The 13672-nt window shown below is 45.3% G+C and overlaps 1 protein-coding gene across 2 annotated transcripts in view; it reads left to right on the top strand.

Annotated features, from left to right (window-relative positions):
• Nucleotides 1–7608: 7608 nt before the first annotated feature.
• slc39a13 (solute carrier family 39 member 13) overlaps nt 7609–13672 on the top strand; it is a 46311-nt gene continuing 40247 nt past the window's right edge. Inside the window, exon 1 of one of the 2 annotated variants that reach the window (XM_033038435.1) lies at nt 7609–8009. The gene's annotated coding sequence lies outside the window, so the exon portion shown is untranslated. The remainder of the gene's footprint in view (nt 8010–13672) is intronic. The other variant, XM_033038436.1, reaches the window with a different exon arrangement.

Raw genomic sequence — 13672 nt, forward strand, 5'->3', positions numbered from 1 at the left:
TACACAAAAAGCTGGAGTAACTCAGCGGGACAAGCAGCATCTCTGCAGAGAAGGAATGGGTGATGTTTCAGGTCGATGTTCTCCAGAGATGCTGCCTGACCCACTGAGTTATTCCAGCACTTTTTTGTCTTTTTTGTAAACGATCATCTGCAGTTCCTTGTTTCAACAATTGGTTTGTCAGTTGGTGGAATCATGGTGCAGGAGGTATGAGCACATTTGTGATGGCTGATGATGGTGCAAAGGGTTTGAACATCAATGGTGCAGACAAGCCAGTTGTGACTAGGGAATCAGAAATTGTCAAAATGGCAGAGGATTCTCATTTTCTGAACACACTTGACTTCCACAATGTTTCCATTGTCAAGTGTACATATGAGTAAAGCATTGTGCCTAAGGTGTCAGCACCTTTCACTTACAGATCCAATTAGTGTTCGGTGACAGCATAGGAACAGGCCCATCGGGGCACAATGTCTGTACCAAACATGATGCCAAGACAAACTATTTTCTGCCTGTACTTGACTTGTATCGCTCCATTCCCTCCATATCCATGTGCCTATCCAAAATCCTCTTAAACGCCACTATCATATCTGACTTCACCATCACCCCTGGCAATGTGTTCCACGCACCCACCACCTTGTGTGAAAAAACGTACTCTGCACATCTCCTTTAAACATTTCATCTCTCACCTTAAAGCTAAACCTCCTTGTATTTGATATTTCCATCCTGTGAAAATGTTCAGGTATCTACCCTATTAGACTTAGATCCTTTATTTGTCATTCAGACCTTTCAGTCCGAACGAAACGTCGTTGCCTGCAGCCATACATACAATAAACAACAAAACACACAATAAACACAAATCAACATCCACCACAGTGAGTTCACCAGGCACCTCCTCACTGTGATGGGGGCAAAAATCTTAGGGTTACTGTCTCCTCCCTCCTCATTCTCCCTCTGCGCTGAGGCGATATGTTGTTACCCCACCGGGCGATGGTAAGTCAGTCCCGCGGCTCACAGAGCTCCGCGAACGGGCCGGTTCAAGCTCCGCGGCCCGGGGTGGTCGAAGCTGCCGCCCTCCAGTCCAGCGGACGCAGCTGTTGCCTGCGGGAGCTCCGGAAACAGGCACCAGCCTGTGACCTGTGAGCTCCTGACGATGTCGTCCACTGGCCCGCGGCCGAGCCCCGGGTTCAGGTCGCCGCTGCCAGAACGCCGCCTCAGCTACCGGAGCACCGTCTCAGCCCCGCGCCGGGCCACCTCAGCCACCGGAGCACCGCCTCAGCCCCGCGCCGGGCCGCCCTCACTGGAGCGCCGTCCCAGCCCCGAGTCGTGCCGCTGCCACCGGAGCGTCGTCTCAGCCCCGTGCCGGGCCGCCCTCACCGGAGCGCCGTCTCAGCCCCGTGCCGGGCCGCCCTCACCGGAGCGCCGTCCCAGCCCCGAGTCATGCCGCTGCCACCGGAGCGCCCGAATGCCGCCACAGTTCGAAGACGGCCTGCCTCGCATTGGTGAGTCCTGGCTGGCTATGCCTCCGGAGCCTCAAGGTCGGTCGCAGGTTGGAGGCCGCCAGCTCCGCCATTAGGCCTCAGCGCAGACGGAGGCAGAGAAGGGGGATATGACAGAAAGAGTCGCATTCCCCCGAAGGGAGAGACAGAAAACCATGTTTCAGCCACCCCCCCCCCCCCCCCCACACATAACACAACCTAATAACCAAAAATTTAACTAAACAAGACAAAAAAACAACAACAAAAAAAAGTAAAAACAGACGGCCTGCAGGCGAGCCGCGGCCGTTCAACAGCGCCGCCACTTGTCTCAGTTTCAATTCTATGCCCAACATAATTTCATATACTTTCGATCAGGTCTCCTCTCAATCTCTGGATTTCCAGAGAAAATAATGCAAGACAGTCCAACCTTTCTACATAGCTAATACCTTTTAATCCTGACATTATTCAGGTAAACCTCCTCTGCACCTTTTCCAAAGCCTCCACATCCTTCATGTATTGAGACCAGAAATGCACACAATAGTACAAATGCAGCCTAACAAAAGTCCAAAGGCCTGCATCATGACTTCCTGACTCTTTTACTCAATGCCTCGAACAATGAAGGCTGCATACCATATGCTTTCTTTAGCATTCTACTTATGTTACCACTTTCCACTTACCACTTTCAAGGAGTTATGGACTTGGACCCCAAGTTCTCTCTGTACACCAATGCTGAGGGCTTGCCTTGCCATTAATTGTATACTTTCCCCTTATATTCAACCTCCTAAATTGCAACATCTCACATTTGCTCTGATTAAATTCTCTGCCATTTTAGTAGTTGATCTATATTCCACTGTATACTTTGACAGTCTTTCTCACAGTCTACAATTCCAGAAATCATGTTGTCATCTGCAAACTTACTAATCAACAAATTTACATTTTGTTTCAAGTCATTTATCAATGCCACAAACAACAGAGGTCCTAGCACAGATCCCTGCAGAACTCCACTGGTCACATGCCTCCAGCCTGAATATCGTCTTTCCCCAACCCTCTATCTTCTAACAATAAACCAGTTATGAATCCATACAATCAAGTCACTGTTAATCCCGTACATTTTAATCTTTTGGATCAACCTACCATTGGCGAACTTTATAAAATGCCATGTGGACATAATCCATCATCATCAATCACCTTTAGTTTAAATCTTTTTATTTGAATTTTGAATTTAACGGCAATTTGCATACATACAATGATAACAGACAGTGATAATCAGGACATAATTGTACAACAGTATGTAAACGACCCTCAAAACCCTTACCCTCACCCACCCTCGCCACCCGGGGACAAACAACACTCACATGCGTACACATCCACACAAATACGATTAAAAAAAAAAAAAATTTAAATTAAAATTTTTTTTTTTTTAATTGTGGGGAGGGGTTGAGGGGATATCAGCTGCAATAAGACAGAGCTGTGATAGAGGGCACTCAGTCCTCTTCCGAGTCCGGAAACAAGTTAAGAGAGTTAACAAGTTCCAGGAAAGGGTTCCATGTATCTAGGAATGTCTTGGTAGAGCCTTTGAGAGAGAACCTAAGTTTTTCAAGCTTTAAGTTGTAGAGCACCTCCTTGATCCAACGGGCGTGTGTCAGGGGACAGGTAAGTCTCCAGTTAAGCAAAATCAGTCTCCGGGCTAACAGGGTTGTAAAAGCCAGGACCCGCTTCAACGCAACAGAGAGGTTGGTGTTGGGGGGAATACCAAAAATAGCTGACAGTGGGTTTGGAGGAATAGTCTGGCCATAGGCTCTGCTTAGCACGTCGAAAGCACTCCTCCAAAAGGTTGCTAGCTTAGGGCAAGACCAAAACATATGACTATGGTTGGCAGGGGATTGATTGCATCTGTTGCAGGTGTCTTTAACAGCGGGGTATATTCTAGATAATCTTGCGTTTGTGTAGTGGACTTTGTGAAGGACTTTGCATTGGATTAGGCCATGACGGGCACATATGGAGGAAGAATGGATCAAATCCAAGGCAGAGTCCCATTGCTGGTCTGTTAGTTTCGTATTCAGCTCGCCCTCCCACGCAGCTTTTAATGAGGTATAAGGTTTCAATATAACCGACCCTAACAAGTTGTACAAAAAAGAGATGCATTTCTTCCGGTTGGGATCTAGAGCTAGGATGGAATCGGTCAGGGTTTCAGGGGGACGATTTGGGAAATGGGGGAATATCTTCTTCACAAAATTCCTAATCTGGATAAAACGAAAAAGGTGGGAGTTTGGGAGGCTATAGTTGTACGAAAGCTCCGCAAAAGACGAAAAAATGCCATCCTTGTATAGGTTTTTGATACTACTGATGCCATTACTATGCCAGGTTTTGAATGCGGAGTCTGTACTTGAAGGTTTAAAGATGTGATTTTTAAGCAGTGGTGTCAAGATGGAAGGGCCTTGTAAACCAAAGTTTTTCCTAAATTGACTCCATATCTTGAGCGAGAGGGACGCAATTGGGCCTGCATCCGCAGATGTTATAGAAAGGGGGAGTTGAGAGCATAGGACAGACCGCAACGGGAGATGTGAACTCGCCTTTTCCATGTGTACCCAGGTCGGTAGGTGGTCACTTTTTTGGTAGTTAAGTTTATAACCAGAGTACACCCCAAACCGTTCTAAAATATTCATAATCACAGGGAGAGAGCTGACTGGATTCGAGATGTACAGGAGCAGGTCATCCGCATACAATGAGACTTTATGAATTGTGTCAAACCGTATGATACCTTTAAAGCCCTTCTCTGAGCGTAACCAAACCGCCAAGGGTTCTATCGCGACAGCAAACAGAAGTGGTGATAACGGGCAACCCTGCCTGGTACCTCTCCGAAGGGGGAAGTGGGGCGACAGTGTGTCGTTTGTTTGTACTGAGGCCACCGGGGACGAGTATAATAGACTGACCCAATAAATTAAACTATTGCCGAGGCCAAACCTGTCCATCGCCTCGTATAGGTACTTCCACTCGACCTTGTGGAAAGCTTTTTCGGCGTCGAGGGAGACCACTATCTCCGGGGTCTCACTACTTGGTGAATGGATGATGTTAAGGAGACGCCTAGTATTGTGGGAGGACTGTCGGCCTGGCATAAACCCCGTTTGATCTAATGAGATAATAAAGGGCATCACTTGTTGAAGACGGAGCGCAAGAACTTTAGAGGGGATTTTGAGGTCCACATTCAAGAGTGAAATTGGTCTATAGCTACTACAAAGCAGAGGATCTTTCTCCTTTTTAAGATTAGATAGATTAGATATTAGATTAGATATAATTTATTGCCACACAGCCAGTCTGGTGGAAATTTAGGTTGTCTGCAGCGATACAATAATAAAGAACACACAACCACAATAAAACTGTAACACAAACATCCACCACAGCATTCATCACTGTGGTGGAAGGCACAAAATTTGGCCAGTGCTCCTCCATTTCCCCCCCGTGGTCAGGACCAGAGTCCAGAGTCAGTCCAGGATCGGCTCTTCCTCACCGGAGACCGCGGCTTTAAGTTGTTGTAGGCCGCAGACCGGCGGTCAAGATTTAAGTCCCCGCCGCAGCCAGAAGCACCGTAGACTGCAGGGCCGGCGGTCGAAGCTCCCCTCCAGGGGTGATGGTAAGTCCATGCAGGACCCGCGGTAGAAGTCGGCCGCGGGCCGGCAGTGATGGCTTCTTTTCCCCCGGGTCCCCAACGTGAGATCCCGGGCTGTAGACGCCGAGCCAGCTGGAGCTCTGCAGACCGCGACTTCAGGCTGTGACTTCAGGCTGCCGGCTGCCCCGGGCCAGCGAAACGGAGCGCTCCCCTCCAGCGAGGGCTCACCCGCTCCACGCCGAGAGTCCACGCTGCGCCCGCCGCTGAAGCCCCAGGCGCGTCTTAGAATTAGGGAGATGGTAGCCAACGACAAGGTGGGCGGTAGGCGACGATGTAAAAAAGCCTCATTGTACATATCTCTCAGGACTGGTGCGAGGAGAGCCGAGAAAGCTTTGTAATATTCTACAGTGAAGCCATCAGGGCCGGGCGACTTTCCGCTTTGCAGCGATGTGATGGCTGCTTGGACCTCAGTGACAGTTATAGGACCACCCAAGACTCTCGTGGCTTCATCGTCAATTCGGGGAAACGTCATACTACGGAACATGTCATCTGCAGTGGGAGGACAATCGGAAGCGTATAGCTCAGCGTAAAATTTAGCAAATGCTTCATTAATTCTAAGAGGATCAGTATGAATCTCCCCTAAGCTGGATCTAATGGCTGGAATTAGCCGTGAAGTTGCCTCGGTTCTGGCCTGATGGGCCAAAAGCTTCCCAGCTTTATCCCCAGATTCAAAAAAGTGTTGCCTAGATTTAAGCAGTCGTAACTTGGCTTTATTGGTAGACATGAGGTCAAAGTCTATTTGTAACCTAAGGCGTTCTTTATAAAAATTAGGGTCTGGGTCAGATGCGTATTTATCATCAATGTCCTTTATTTTTCGTAACAGGTCTGCCATTTGGGACGTCTCGGCTCTTTGTCAGCTTGTCGATCAACTTTGTAAGATAAGTTGGATGCATACAAAACCATACTGACTGTCTCTAATTAGCACATTCTCTTTGAAATGGAAGTTTCTATCTCCAAGAATTCTTTCCAAAGTCCTTCCCACCACTGCCGTGGGGCTCACTGGTCTCGATTCTCTCTATTCCCTTTCTCAAACAAAGTAATAACATTAGCTACACTCCAATTCCCAGGGACATCGCCTATGGCTAGAGTAGATACAAAGATCTTCGTCAATTCTCATGCAATCTCCCCTTGCCTCTCAATAATCTGGGATAGATCCCATCGGGCTATGGGGATTTATTTACCTTAGTCCTCTTCAAGAGCCCCAACACCTACCTCCTTCCTAATCTTAAATTGCCCTTGCATATTATTCTCCAAACTGACCTTACTATCCTCCAAAGTAGACAAAAATGTTGGAGAAACTCAGCGGGTGAGGCAGCATCTATGGAGCAAAGGAATAGGTGATGTTTCGGGTCGAGACCCTTCTTCAGAAAATGCTTCCAGTCTGAGGAAGGGTCAGCATTTGCTACTACTACTCCAATGCCCTGAGGTTCCTCCTGAGGTTTGTCCGTGTTACAAAAAACATACATGATGGCAAACACTACTACCAAGAGCTTTGAACTAGGTGTTATCTATGAAAAATCTTTTTCAGAGATGGCCAAAGGCTGAGCTGATGCACAGGTGAAGATGAATTTCATCCTTATTAGTCCTTGCTGAGAGGTTTTCCTGGTCTTATTCATAACTTTTACTATTGGAGGCAGTGTTGTACACTAGAGACAGCTTGGTAAAAGGACCTTTATTTTGCAGATGTTGAGTGAACACCCCACCCTCTCGCTGAGATGAATCAACTTGGGAGCTCACTCTGGCAGTGCACTTTCACCAGTATCGTTTGAGAAGGCTGTTCAACAAATTATGTATATGTAAGAAGGAACTGCAGATGCTGGTTTAAACCGAAGGCAAGCACAAAAAGCTGGAGTAGGACAGCGGGACAGGAAGCATCCTGGAGAGAAGGAATGGGTGACGTTTCGGGTCGAGACCCTTCTTCAGACTGGTTAGGGATAAGGGAAACGAGAGATATAGACGGTGATGTGGAGAGATAAAGAATAATGAAGATCAGCATCTCATTTCGCTTGGGCAGCTTATAGCCTAGTGGTATGAATATTGATTTATCTCACTTCAGATAGCCCCAGCATTATCCCTCTCTCACCCAAGGCGCACTAGCTTCTCATTTTCATCCTACAAACAGCTTACAATTGCCTGAGTCCTTTATCATCGTTACTGTTCAACAAATTATGTTGGGATGACAATGGATTTGGAGGAGGAAACCTCCTGGCTTTGACGGTTTCATATTTCTCCTGTAGATTATATGCATGTGGGACGCGAGGTGTACTTAGCTGGGACTGTAAAATACAAATTCTGAAAAGCATAAAACCAATGAAACCAAAAGAAAATACAGACGGTGCAAACTTGGCACGAAATATTGGAAATACCGAGAGGGTGTAGTAGCCGCTGCGCAGAGAGGAGTTGGTGAATCGTTCCGCTGGCTGCTCTCGGACCGACCAGAGCGCGTGGCGACCGCTTGTTACTGCGCGTGCGGGCCGACGATGCGCGCGCTCGGTCGTTGTGCTCGTGCCTCCCGCGCTTCAGCTCTCGGCCGTTGTGCTCGTGCCTCCCGCGCTTCAGCGCTCGGCCGTTGTGCTCGTGTCTCCCGCGCTCGACCGTTGTGCTCGTGCCTCCCACGCGCTCGTCTGTTGTACCAGTGCCTCCCTCGCGCGTGTCCGTCCTCGGCCGTTGTCTCCCTCGCGCTCCAGTGTGAGCGTGCACGCGCCTGGCCGGCGCTCGAGCTCTGCATTCCTCGCTGACTACGTGGCGGCGGCTGGAGCTGAGGGGAGGAGGTGGCCGCGGTGCAGGCAAGCGACACGGCGGCAGCAGTGGCTGCTCCTGTCAGTCTTTCCTGGCACTTCAGCCGGCGACGCCGCCCGTTGCTGCCGGAGGTGAGTGCTCAGGGAAAGGGGTGAAAGCAAAGCGGGGTTCGCGGGCGCCGAGATATACTTTTCCTGCCGTTTGCCCTGCAATCCTTTCGCCTGTTCCCCGACTTGTCGGTCGGTACCTTCCGCCTGTTCCTCAATATAACGCCGCCTCCGGCGCGCAATAAAATAAATCTGCGCTGTCTCCCTGCTCAATCGGGTTCGGTATCTCATCAGCCTTTTACCGACAACCCGGAGGAAGAGTGGGAGGGTCGGAGATCCCCGCGAACCTCTGGTTGGGGCAGGAGGGTTCCCTTGATCCTGGGGTGGGGGAGGAGGGAGAGGGACCACCATGGTCCGATGCAATATGAGGGAGAGGTCCCATGGTCCGTATGGTCCTGGGTAGTAGGAGGGAGAAAGTGGTCCCCTGGTGGTAGGGGGTAGGAGAGAGGGGGAGAGGTCCCCTGGTATGGCGCAGCAGGGGTCGGGGGCGAGGGGTTGGAGGTAAAGGTATGTGCAGCTTTCTATGTCTTGTACCCCACTGCCTCGCAGTAGGTTTTCCTCCTTCCCCTATGGGGTAACTCGGTGTCAAACCTGTCGTGGCCTGGACAATCCCTACCATTTAGGGTTGTTGTGCATAATAAGTTGCTTATCACTGCTGCCAAATAAATGATAGTTTATAATTCTACTCAAGCCCAGAACATTGTACAAAGGAATTAAAGTTAATTAATCTAACATCAAAAACATTGACCTGAGCTTGCAGATCACATTCATATCCAACGTGTCTCCAAGTCGTAAATGCTTCAAAAGTATTTCGCAGAGCAATTTCAGAATGTAAACACGATCGTTTAGTAACTTGGTGGTATACAAAGCGATATCTGGGGGGTGGGCATATCAGAAGGTATGTCACTGACTGTCAGATGAGTTTTTCGGCTGCTAAAGTCAGTTTATCAGTCACAGTAGTAAGGTTTAGGTGAGCGGTCAAATTACAAGGTGTTACTTTTCCTTTAAGATTCAATCAGTTTGCTTACCTTTACATGAAAACTTTTGTATTGGGGCATGGGGTGACAGGCTATTAATTATATACCTAATCCCATGCCAATCATCTCTTGCAATAATTTATACATGTACTTTAGACATGTCAAAACGGAAGCACCCTACAAAAAATAGTTGCAGCTGTTAACATTTATTTTCTTTGTCAGTCCATATTTGAAAGGGGAGTGGTGCATTAAACTTTTGCAGGATGGGACAGGATTTTGCAGTAATGCCAAACATGACCTGGAAAAGAATGCCACAAATACTGTTAGTTTTGTAACATATATGGTTGTAAGTGTTTATAGGATCTCGTTTTGAAATGCAGTGTCTTCATAGAAATAATTATTCTGTGATTATTTTTATACTTGATAAATCAAAATTTTGATATTTGTGCTGTCGAATAAAGTTTTTTTGTGGCTTTTGAAACAATAATATGCAGATGTACTGAAGTATTATTTGTGAAAAAATGGACATGTTTTAGTACTTCTGAAGTAGACAATCCTGTAATAATTCAGCTGTTGAAGTATTCCAAGTCTTGTATAAACAGATTTTCAGGGGATCTTAAAATGTTTAGAGAGTGCATTGAGTATTGTATTTGGCTCTGGTTTAGTTTATGCATGGTTGCTCAAGATGTTATGGCTTTATATAACTCAAATCCATGTTTGAATGTCATGCAGTCTTCTGATTTGAATGAGAAGCAGGAGCTCAACTGAAAGTAAATCAGAATACTCACAAATTAAGATTTTTTTTAAACTGGACATCCGAATCAGGCAGAAAATGCTTGGAACACTCAGCAGAATAGGGGACATCTGTGGAAAGAGAAATAGTTAATGCTTTAGGTTTGGGGCCCTTTATCAGGACATGGAAGAGAAACAAGTCAATGCAAGTTGCAGAGAAGATGAGGGGTTGTTTCTCTCATCCTCACCTTCTGTGCTGCCTTCACTAACTTCTTCCCAGTTCTGATGAAGTCACAGGTTTTTAACATTAAATATTTCCCTTCCTACTGCTGCTCCCTGATCTGCAGAGTGCTTCCAACATTTTCAGTTTATATTATTTATGCCAGATATTTAATGAATGTGGAATGGATTTTTAGGCAGGCCCGTGGAAATAGTTGAATCCAGTGATTGAGGTTGGAGGATTTTCCATGTGTAATAATGTAAATGGTATTTGTTATGTGGTTTGTCTCCCTTGCTTTTTTTTAAACATTTACTGACTGTCAGATGGTGCGTAAAATATGCCAACTCTTGTGTATGGACTCAGTTTGGTCTACTATCTTATACTCGGTATGATTGTGCCTAATGTATAGCAGGATTGGCTCTAAACTGGATGCAAAAAAAATGTCACTACACTTAGGTACATGTGCCAATAAAGTACCATTAAACAATTGGATGACTGAGTTAATGTCCCTTAGTGTTAATTGTTAACTAGACCAAGTGGGACCCGTTGGGTTCCATCCCCTCAACGCGCGGTTGCGGTGGGGGGGCGGCCTGTTCATGCAATTTAAAAACAATAAACGTGCTATATTTGGTCTTTTAAACTTGTGAGAGAGTAATGTGTAGGAAGAAACTGCAGATGCTGGTTTAAACCGAAGATAGATACAAAAAGCTGGAGTAACTCAGCAGGGCAGGCAGCATCTCTGGAGAGAAGGAATGGGTCTGAAGAAGGGTCTCGACCCAAAACGTCACCCATTCCTTCTCTCCAGAGATGCTGCCTGTCCCGCTGAGTTACTCCAGCTTTTTGTATCAATCTTGAGAGAGAGTAAGTCGGGCAAGATCTTGCCTAAAACATTGCACCTCCGTGTATGCTTTAGTGACCTGTTGTACATCATTTTATGCTCCCTCACATATTCAATTTCCATTTTTCTTTTCGATTCAGCATTCCTAGCTTTTTGTGGTGTGAGTGGCTCTGACAACATTTATTGTTCAACCATAATTGCCTTTAAAAAGTAGTTGTAAGCAGCTGTATTTGATTATTGCAGACTGATCAGAGAATTCCATTATTTAGAACTGCCAATGAAGGAGCAGTAATATGTTTCAAAAGCAGATTAGCTGAGTTCATGGCCTCCTATGTAGTGAAGGCTGCAGGATTGGAAGGTGCTGTCAAAGATGTCCTGTTGAGTAGCTGGGCAAGACTGGAGAATGTGCAGTTAAGCTGGATTTTATGGAAGGTGTGTATTTAATTCATCGTGGATCTGTGCTCATCCACATACAACTAAATTGTGTAGATGATGGCAGGGCTTTGTCATATCAGAATAACCAGCATTTGACTTGCTTCTATTCACTGCAGTATTTATGTGGGTGGACACTGCTGACCCTGGCACATTAATGGTGAAGGATTCAAAGATAAAGGCCTTTGATGTCAGTGGAAGGTTAGTTAACATGCTGTTAGTCTGGATGAGCATGCACATATTGTGGACCTGTGATCCAAATCACTAACAGATTGTTTACTGAAGAGGTAGTTAAAAATCCTCGAGAAACTCAGCGGGTGAGGCAGCATCTATGGAGCGAAGGAATAAGTGACGTTTCGGGTCGAGACCCTTCTTCAGACTGATGTGGGGGTGGTGGGGGCGGGAAGAAGAAAGGAAGAGGCAGAGACAGTGGGCTGTGGGAAAGCTGGAAAGGGTAGGGGAAAGAGGGAAAAATCAAGGACTACCTGAATTTGGAGAAGTCAATGTTCATACCGCTGGGGTGTAAACTACCCAAGCAAAATATGAGGTGCTGCTCCTCCAATTTACAGTGGGACTCACTCTGGCCATGGAGGAGGCCCAGGACAGAAAGGTCGGATTCGGAATGAGAGGGGGAGTTGAAGTAGCAATGTTACAAAATTTTGAGATTTTAAAAATCAAGTCTGCAATTTATCCCATCAGATAAAGCATAAAAATAAGTTTAATTTGACACCTAATTCACTTTCATATCTCAGGTATTTAAAAAGTTATGGCCATTTTCATACTGGGAAATGAGCATCTTGTTCCCTATTGATTTTCTATGGACATAACAAAAAAGCTGTGATCGTGAACAGTCAAAAGCCCATAACTTTCTTAAAAATTAAGAGAACTGAATGAAATTTTCAGTTATCATAGATTGAAGCATTCTGAAACAAATATAAAATAATCTTACTTGGATGACCTGAAATTAAAGCATATAATTAGTTAGTTACCTAATTGTAGCTAATTTCAGACTTCAATTACTAGATCTAAACATCTATCCATTTCTTAATAAATGATTAACATTTTTAAATAGCCTAAATGTCCAAATAATATTCACAAATAATTCACAATAAAACATGATTTTTAAATCTCATTTACATTAATTTATAGACCAAATGGAAGGAATTTAGTGTTCAATTGCTGTAAATAAATGCCCATTTAAATCAGCTTTTCAGTGGGTCCCTGTGCAACGCGCTGGTTTAGAACGTTCACATTGCGGTAGATTTGTGCCCCAAATGCCCAGAAAAATACTGCGGGATATAATGGGCCCAAAATGAGCTACTCACAATATTAAACTTTGTATAAAGGGATCTTTAGAAGCCCTTTTTAATGTAAAAATATACAGCATACCTTCAGTTATTTGCTTTATGAGACCCTGCGGTTGCTGGTGGTCGCGGGTTTAGAGATTGATTTTTAAACTACTATAACTATTTTACGAGGCCTTTAAAACTAATAATAGCTTTTGCGACGGGGTCTTTCAGCGATTTTTCGTTAATAATTAACTAGGCTGAACATCTTCGATTTGAACAGCCTAGAGAAAATCGCGTTTTAAACCCGCCCCCTCTAAACGGCGCCAAAATAGTAAGATTAAACGAGAACTTACCAGTTTAAAGTTTGATCCTTATTTTATGAGGAGGAACGTTGAGGACTACGTGAAGAACCCGCTTACGACGCATGCGTGTCATTCTTCAAAGCAGCGGTGTGGAATCACAGATAACTATAATGACTAAACATAGTAAGATTAGACAACAAATACCAGTTCAGACTATGATCAAGGGTGGGAGCGGAGGGCACGTAGTCCTCAACGTTCCTCCTCATAAAATAAGGATCAAACTTCAAACTGGTAAGTTCTCGTTTAATCTTACTATTTTACTTCGGAGTCACGTGAGTGACTACGTGAAGATTTTAAAGCTCTGTGATTTCATGCCGTGGAACGAGTCCATGCATCACATCTGCCTTGATTTTTGGGGAGAGTAGAGTTAACAACATTAGACATCAATACGATATTGAAATCCAACAGTAAAATTATGAACACCAATTATTGCCCCTATTTATGGGTCTATTATATTACAGAACTTAAATTTGTTTCTGTAAATGTTTCAGGTTCAATGACTGGTTTGTTATAAAGTTGTTGGAAAATTCCTCCGTTGGCCATCCTGCTGTCTTGAGGATTTGGTCCATTGGTACGTCCAACTTCATAGCTGCTAATGTAGCTGCAGCCCTGGTGGAGTGAGATTTGAAATGCTAGTTCCCACTCCAGCCTATTTAGGACTTGTTTTAGCCATCCAGAGATGGTCTGGACTGTCACTGTTTTAAATGGCTGTTAGTAGCTGATTAAAGTGACATTCCTCCCCTCTGATGATCTTAGTATACTTCAAGTATGATAGTAAGTGTGTTATAATACAGAGACGACCATCTGTAGGGTAGGCCCTGAATTCTGTTTTTTAGG

This window comes from Amblyraja radiata, chromosome 20 (genome assembly GCF_010909765.2).
Source record: "Amblyraja radiata isolate CabotCenter1 chromosome 20, sAmbRad1.1.pri, whole genome shotgun sequence".
NCBI lineage: Eukaryota > Metazoa > Chordata > Chondrichthyes > Rajiformes > Rajidae > Amblyraja > Amblyraja radiata.